This window comes from Falco naumanni, chromosome 4, assembly GCF_017639655.2.
Source record: "Falco naumanni isolate bFalNau1 chromosome 4, bFalNau1.pat, whole genome shotgun sequence".
Classification (NCBI taxonomy): domain Eukaryota; kingdom Metazoa; phylum Chordata; class Aves; order Falconiformes; family Falconidae; genus Falco; species Falco naumanni.
The window spans coordinates 5,875,878-5,884,143 of NC_054057.1; positions in this window are offsets into that span (position 1 = coordinate 5,875,878).

Here is an 8,266-nt window from a genome sequence, read left to right on the forward strand (position 1 = left end):
CAAGCAGACAAGTAAGACCTAAGAAGTTAGTTCTCTTGAGCTGAACTGCAGCAAGCAGCCATGTGCTTGCTCTTAACCTAATATAAATGTGACCTAAAATGTAGTAGCTAAGTGGAGGAATTTAAGGTAAAATATTTCCTTTGCATTTAAACCAGTATAAACAGTATGGGCAAGCCCTGTGCCTAAGCTGACATGGTATCTTGCCACCGAGGGAACCAAATCCAATGTGAGTCCACACAGAGAGTACTTTCTCTTCCCCCTCTTCCAGCTTCAGTGCAGGGAGGCAGGAATTGAAAGCTGGTGATAGTGTTTAAAAGTCTCTGCTTCGTGGACTAGGTTTTCCAAAGATTCATCCCCAGAGCTTGACAGGCATTTTATTATTTTTTTTTTTTAGATAATTTCATTGCGTTCCTTTGTGCTCTTTCCCTTAATGAAGTCTGGCTCAATCACTGCAGCACTCACCCATGGAAAGATCTTCCACTACAATGCCTTGTCTTTTCTCCATAATGAATGTCTCCCAAAAGTAGGTGATAGCATGAAGGGGTCGAGTTCTTGCTCTTAGAAACCCTGTGGTGAAAAGGGTAAGTCAGCCTTTCTTAGCACCTTGTATTAGCCTCTGTAAGAGACGATACTGCTCTTCCCATGGGAGCGGCCGAGTAACAATAGCTGCTTATTTGCAAACCAGCCTTTTTCTCACCATGCCTATCTCATTTCTCTGCCTCCAGCTCTACCCCATGTACCCTCTGGTGTTTTGGAAGCCCAGGAGCAGACATGTCACGGCTTGCCATCGGTGTACCTTTGCACCTTTGTAATCTTATGTCATGTCTTGTTTGCCATGTGTTTGGGGATTTTTAATTTCCCATCAGGAAGTTCTAGTGCACATCCTTTCTGTGAAGTTTTGATTTAGTTCTTTGTCAGACCAATCTCTTATGGTGACTAATGCAGGAGGAAATATTGGGAAAAAGTCAAATAAGGTCTCAAAGATTTGGCCACGAGTGAAGATGCTAAATATAAATGCAAATAGGAAAGGTAGACCGGGCGGGGGGGGGGAAGCTGGCTTGCATACAACTTTTCTTCAGGGATAAATACGTTCAGAACATTTTTAGTCACAGGCTGAATAGAATATAATGCTGTATTTGTCCTCAGTTTTTATCACAACTGTGTGAAAAATTGCCTCATCTGTAAGGGCTTGGAATATAATGAGCAAGAATGAGCTTCTCTGTCAGTCCTAATAGCTTTCCTTCTGAACAGATAGCTGCAGTAGGGGAGTTGTCACTTGTTCCAGCAGTTACAGGGAGCACTAGTTAACCACAAGTTTCTCTCTGCAACTTTCTCTCTGCAGATGAGCTAGGTAGTTAGAAATACAGACACCTTTGATGGTAAGCTGTGGAGCATAAGTTACAGACATATATATATAGCTATAGATTCACGTAAACAGAAGCAACAAATATAAATGAATACAGAGGGGAGAAAAAGGGTAAATCCCAGGTAGTCTACAAACTGTTTTTCTCCATCATTTTAAATACATGAAACCAAACTTTATTTGAACTAAATGTTGTGTAGAGTAACACCAAATTTTCTTAAAATCTCTCTCTGTACAAATATATTAATACACACATATAAAATACACAACACATATGTACCATATATATATTCACATATGCAATATACATATATTCACAAGTTCATTCTGAGCAGCACTGAAGGCACTATTTTAAGTCCCTAAAACCACAGGTTTATTTAACCTCTAAACTTAAAGAGCAGCAGTACATGTTCTTATGTACCACTAGATGGTGACTTGTGTAATGAGTTGTTGACTTTTATCCTAAAGTACATTTCTGGTTTATTTGGAATGAAACAGAGTCATAATATTACTGTCTGCATTGTTAATAATTTACCTCTAAATATATTGCCATAAACATCCTGCTGGTTGTAGGAGTCCAAGGAAAAGCTATGGAAAAATAAGGTGAACATGGTCCCTGCTAGATTCTGTTGGAGATTTTTATATATCTTTGTACAATTTCAAACCTTTTTCGTTTTGTTTTGTTAGTCAGGGCTGCAGGATGTCACATACAAATGATGAGGTGACAATTCAGTTGCCTCCTGAGCCAAAAAAGCATCCAAGGTTTTCCTCAATTATGTAATGCCATATGCATCATCTTGTATAAACAGCAAGCCTTCCCACATCAGGCAAAACTGTCTCCCCTGGTGTGTGCTGTGTTTCCACTCAGAGCAACCTCTCATTTTAGCTATCTGCTATTAAAAGGCTACTTCAAAACCATGCTTGGCACCTTTCCCTACATGGTTGCAGCAACAAGATCAAACAAAAGCACTTTGTTTGGCAGCTGTAGTCTCACTCTTCAGCTGGACGGGGGATCAGACTCTTATCAACAACAGGCTGTACCGAAGACCCACTCCCGGCTTCCCTCCAGTGACACTTGTTGCTATTAATACTTTTCATCTGGCATAAAGTATGAGAAAGCCTTTCTTCAGCCTCAGATAAATGGTGAAAGTTCATTGACGACTATGCACTGCATAAGGAAAAGTAACATTTCTCTCCTGTTAATGCATCATCGAGATTGGAAGTTATTTAGAGCTCGATTTGCCATTTTTGTAGAAAATATTTTGCATTTGTACAAAACTTCCTACAATGAGGGGACCTATCTCGGGTTGCTTAGCTCAGGCTGCTGATCTTTATCAACAATCATCTACTACTAATAATAATTAATTGCAATAAGTGATGACTTTGTGTAATTTCCTTGTTATTTAACAGACTGGGACATATAGGTTATGGCTTTCAAAAGAAGGTGAAGAATGAGAGAATCTTGAAGGCCTTGGTTCCTGAAAATCAGACTCCTTTCAGGACACTTAAAGTCTGCAATCACAAATCACTTTCGGCCTGTACAGCGGACTTCCTTTCTGTAAGTGCTTAGTGAATAGTTTGTAATGGATATTCCTGTGATTTGTAGCCCAGGAGTGTGAGCAGGTATCCCCTTCCTTTACTTGTGCGTTCCTGCTGGATGACTCTGCCGTTACAGGGGGCTTGTTCTCTCCGCCGAATCAGATTTTCTTTTCTCATCAAGCAAACTTCAGCCTGTGAACTAGCATTTCTTTTCTGGGAGCATTGACACAAGCTACATTTTTCTTGTGCAAATGTTTATGGAGAGCCAAACCAGGGCTTGACTGGAACAAAATGTATCTGAGATGCCACCAAGGCATCTGAACATCCTTCTCCTAGTCTTTGCCTACCTCCACTGTTGATTGATCTATTACAGCAAGGCCTTGTGCATGGCTGGACTCCAGGCATTTTCTGGTACAGTGTTTATTAATGCCTTACCAAGACGAAACATTTCTGAAACAAGATTAGCATCAGTATTTACAAGCAGAGGGTCAGCTCTAGAAATAGCTCAATCAGAAGATGTCAGAGCAGGCAGCTATTCATGGGAAGTTATTTGCAAGGGACACATTCCCCCCCTTCCCAGTCGTGCTTCATGTTTTCCTCCTGCTGATGATGCTGATCAGGTTCATTCTCCAGTTCAAAGCTTAAATGAGAAAAATACATGTTTGCTTCCTAGAGTGCAACTCTGTTTATTTTCTGCTACCTTTCTGCCTGTGGAACTGCCTATCGATTTCTTAGCCTGTATATTTCTCTTCTAATGACTACGCCTTAAGCTGTGCCAATGTTGGTGAAACAGTGTGTCTATGCTACACTGAAGTGGACGCAAGAGGAATTTTTTTTTTTTTTTTAAAATTGAAATAATCTCTGATCATGTCTTGCTAAGCAAAGACTGCTCTTGTGACCAGCTGTATGGGGACAAGAGGTACGGGAAGAAATGTCCTGGGAGAACAGAAGCTTTGGAGGCAGACAGAATTTTTGCTGAGCCATAAACTGTTGGCCAAAGACAATTCATGTGCCTTGGACTGTCCTAAATATGAGCATGATTTTTAAATCTAGCCTTCTACTCATGCAGGGTGTGTTTCTGGGAGACGCACCAATCCTTTGTTTTCCATTCTGATGAAACAGCCACCAATATCTTGACTTTCAGAATAGGTACACAGCCAAGTCTCATAAATGCAATACAGTTAATTTGCAGTGTCCCGCTGAGAGCTTAGTGACACCGTAACCTGAACCTGTAATGTGACCAAAACTGGCTTCAGGCAGAGGGCATGTCTTTTAAAGCAAACACACAAACAAAAAGCAAAACCAAAACCAACCCAAAAGCACGTAAAAAAAAATGCATTGGGGAAAAGTGAGAAGAAGATGATGATTCCTGATTCTGTTTGAAACAAGAACTTTTGCTAGACTCTAATCTATATTCTACCTCTCCTTTCACTACAACTTGTCAGACAAATTTTGAAACCCAAGACCGAAATTGGTAGTTTAAAAAATTGCTCTCATTATTTTAGAGAATTATAATCTAATCAAGAAATATGTTCTAAATCTGCCTTGGTTTTACTAGCTAAAGGGATTTTTAAAGTAATATATGTTTTGGCAAACTATATGTGCACATGCCTTGTAGCTGAGTAACAGCCTAAGAGTTAATTCTTATAGAAAATGTGCATAACAAACTAGAGCTCATGATTTTCTGTTTTCCTGTTGAATAAAGTATCTGGGAACAACGAATGTGATACATTGCTGCTACTAATGCTGTAGCCTGTCCCTTTGTTTAATTACTGCAATTAATCTTAATCTGTCTTTGTTTGGCAACAGCTAGGTTAGGAAGAACCAGCTGAATGCTTTTAATAGAGACTGCTGTTTTGATCACTAAACTCACAGTCTTTTCTTTGACAGATAAAAATATTCAGTATTTTATTGCAATCTGAGTGGATGCTCTATGGTTCTTCAAAATACAATTGTGTATTACTAAGGGAGTGGGAAAAATATTTGCTACAAAAGAATATTTTTGTAAACACAGTAGAAAAATGAAATTCAGTGTCTAGAACATGTTGCCCTGTTCTGTCTCTACAATTGACACAGCTGTGTTTCACATTGTATGAAGCACTCACACAAGCATTTAATTCACTTGTAAATTGAGCTACATGAAGATGATGTAATAATTAGGTCTGAAAAAGATAGAAGGCCTACTTTAGATAATATACTCACTAAAATAGCATATGCTGTCTTCCTTCAATTCTATATATTTTAGTCTGTAAAGCTGTACTTTTGATCAAATGACAGTGAAAAGAATAGAACAGGCAAGATTTGCACAAAATTTTCTGAGACAGACGCTCTTCGGTTTTGCAGTACTGCATTTTTGTAGGCATTGCTGTATATTCATAGAGCTGCATGTACAATTTCTTGGTTGTGATTCTAGGAAACACATTGAAGGAGTACCAATCTCATTGAAACTAACTTCTATTTCTCTGCTGAGTGTCAAGGAGTAGAATTTTACCCCATGCAGGCTGAAGAACCATGATCTGCTCTGGCCTCACCTGGGCAAAGATCAGCCAAATGCATCATCTACCCTTGATGAAGTGATGAACAAGACCATGCATAGAGAGGATGTAGTACACTGTCTGGATAGTCATATCTCCAAAGGTAAGCCCCCTATTGCAAGTGGGCCTCCAGCATCTCTGTAAGAAGAAAAGGTTCTTTCCCCTCCCCCCCCCCCCCCCCCTTTCCAATGCTCGTTCTTGCAAGAGCCCAATTAAGCAAAGTTCTCTGCTGTTTTCAGCTCCTCTGGCCACAAACAAGAGCCAATGTCCCATCTGGCGTAGCAGGTCAAAACCAAGTCTGAACTGCACCTGGGAGAAAACAGGAACCTAATGCAGCATTTTGCAGAGCAGGCATTGCTCGTACTGTGCAGCCAGATCTCCTCAGTGAGCAGGTGAAGACAGCTTCTGCAGATTTCAGAGACAGCCTTGATAGGAAAATACCAGGCGGTGGTGACAAAGGCATCAGGTACTGAAAACGCTGCAGAATAAAGTTGGTCATGGTACATTTGCTGTTTCTGCGTTAAGGATTTTCTAGGGTTTATAGGGACATACCAGTGTTTGTTTGTGCCAGCATTATACAGAAGTGGCTGGTCTGCTCAGACCCTGGGATCTGGACAATTTTCTCTTCAGAGTGACTATATGCCTGACCTCTATTCCAAAAGTATTTTAAACAGTAAGAAAGTAAGAAACCTTTGGGGTCTTTTGACCTTCTACATGTGTGTCTCACTGATGTAAGACAGTTGTGTCTCACACAGTTCTGCCTGCTGTGAGGTGGCTTTTTAATATTTACACGTTATGCTATTTACACCCACCACAATGCAGCCCAGGTCAAGACTAGTGTTGGGGAAAATTGAAATGGTTGCATGGATTTGTTTGGAAAACATGTCAGTGTCTGTAAAAATGATGTGTTGAGATTTTGTCATGTGTGATTTTGTGTTGGCTGGGTCGGGCAGGTAGGGCTGAAGAAATCCCTCTTTGGACCTATGATCCCAGTTCCTTTAGCAAGGGGTTCTCTGCTCGAAGGCGTGCAGTCATGCTGTTCAGACCGTTGCTCAGACTCAGTCTGAATGAGAGCAGATTAGGGAAACAGCATTAATACCCCTCAATTTAATCAGTACAGTCACCCAGCTGCGACTGGGCAGCCACCACTTGCTCCCTGAAGGCCCAGTTCAGCTCTAGGAGTGCATGTGCTTATGTTTTACCAAATAAACTTCAGTCTGTGCAAGATGTCCTCCACAGGGATGCAAGTCTAAATGATGTATATGCACATAAAATGACTCCATGAGTGATCAGTTCAAATCTAAAAATTTAAAAAGTGAGACACAGTGGGTTTGCTCACTTGAGGAAACATGCAGCATCTATTTATTATTATGAACAAACCCCAGCAGATTATAATTACTATCTTCTTGTCTTATTACTGTGGCAATCAGGAACACTGCAGAGGGAAACTGCCTGTGGCAAAAAGAGCTTACAAGCCAAGGGATAGCAATGTGATGGAGGTGTCAAAGTTGTTTCAGCAGTGAAACTAGTAAGTAAAAGCTTTTTTTTTTTTTTTTTTTTTTTTTTCCTCTAATAGCAAAAGAGAAATAAAGAAAAAATCTCAGGATTGAACACAGTATTACATCTGGCCCCAAATGACAGCTTGTTGCAGGTGCCTGCAAAAGATGCAAAGGCACTGAAGAGCTGGATTTTTCATAAAGCTGCTACATATCCCAGTGCTGGCATCTCTCTTACCCACTGGCTCACAAATAGGCGTCTTCCTGGCTTGTTGCTGGTAAGAGCTGGGGGCTCTCAGCTCCCCCTTTCACTCTGCCATACCTGGTATTGACAGCTAAACAGCCCCTAAACAGCTAAACAAAAATATATTTACATACACAGAGAGAATCCTTATCCCTACGGCAAGGCGCTGAGGGCCTTCGTATTGAAAATAAGCAGCCTGTTTGATCTGATACTGAAGTAGGAACCAACAGAAGGATTCAAAGACCTGACTGAAGGTCTTCCATTGAAACTGTTGCTTCCCAGGAACAGAAAAGCAGAGACAGGCTGTGAGGTTTTGTACTGTTACAAATTTGGGACAAGAGTGTTATTCCTAAGAGAAGTTGAAATCAGACACCCAGGTCATCCCAAACAAGTTTTCACACATCCCGTACACTTCTCCACAACATTTCTGATACATTGTGATGCATGCTTTGTAGAAAAACATATTTTGTGTAAGCCTCAGAAAGCAGTCTTCTCTATGACTGCCCTTTTTCTTCATCTGTCGTTTGTGCTGCTAACTGCAGGCAGCATGCTTATTTAGCATACTGCAGAGAAACGTCCCTTTGTTCGCTTTACAGATTCTTCACCAAGAGCATGTTTGTTATTTGGTGTTATTAAACAGCTGATTTTGCAGGAGCACATTTGAGCTCTGAATTGTTTGCCAGCAGTTTGTAATAAGCCAAGAAAGAGCAACAACATATAATCAAATCCATTATGACTACATTAAGATTACAGTAGAGAAAGGAAATTAAACAAACAAAAGTATTGCAAAAGTACAACTAAGAACAATGAAGATATCCGAGCAATGTTGTAAACACTTATTATTACTTACATAAGAACCACTTGTCTGTTTACTCTCAAGCCTGGGACTGAACAGACTTTCCTTTTAAGGCTGCCCTCAGATAAGGTCAACCTCTGTTAATATGGAATCATCAAATATGAACTTGTTTCTCAGCAGCTCTCTTAATACTGAAACAATTCCTTAAGCAGCCAAACTCTTCCTTCAGTCCTGACAACTTTTATCGTTGAACAAACAACAGAGATGCAGATAAGATGATAAAATCATAAGGGA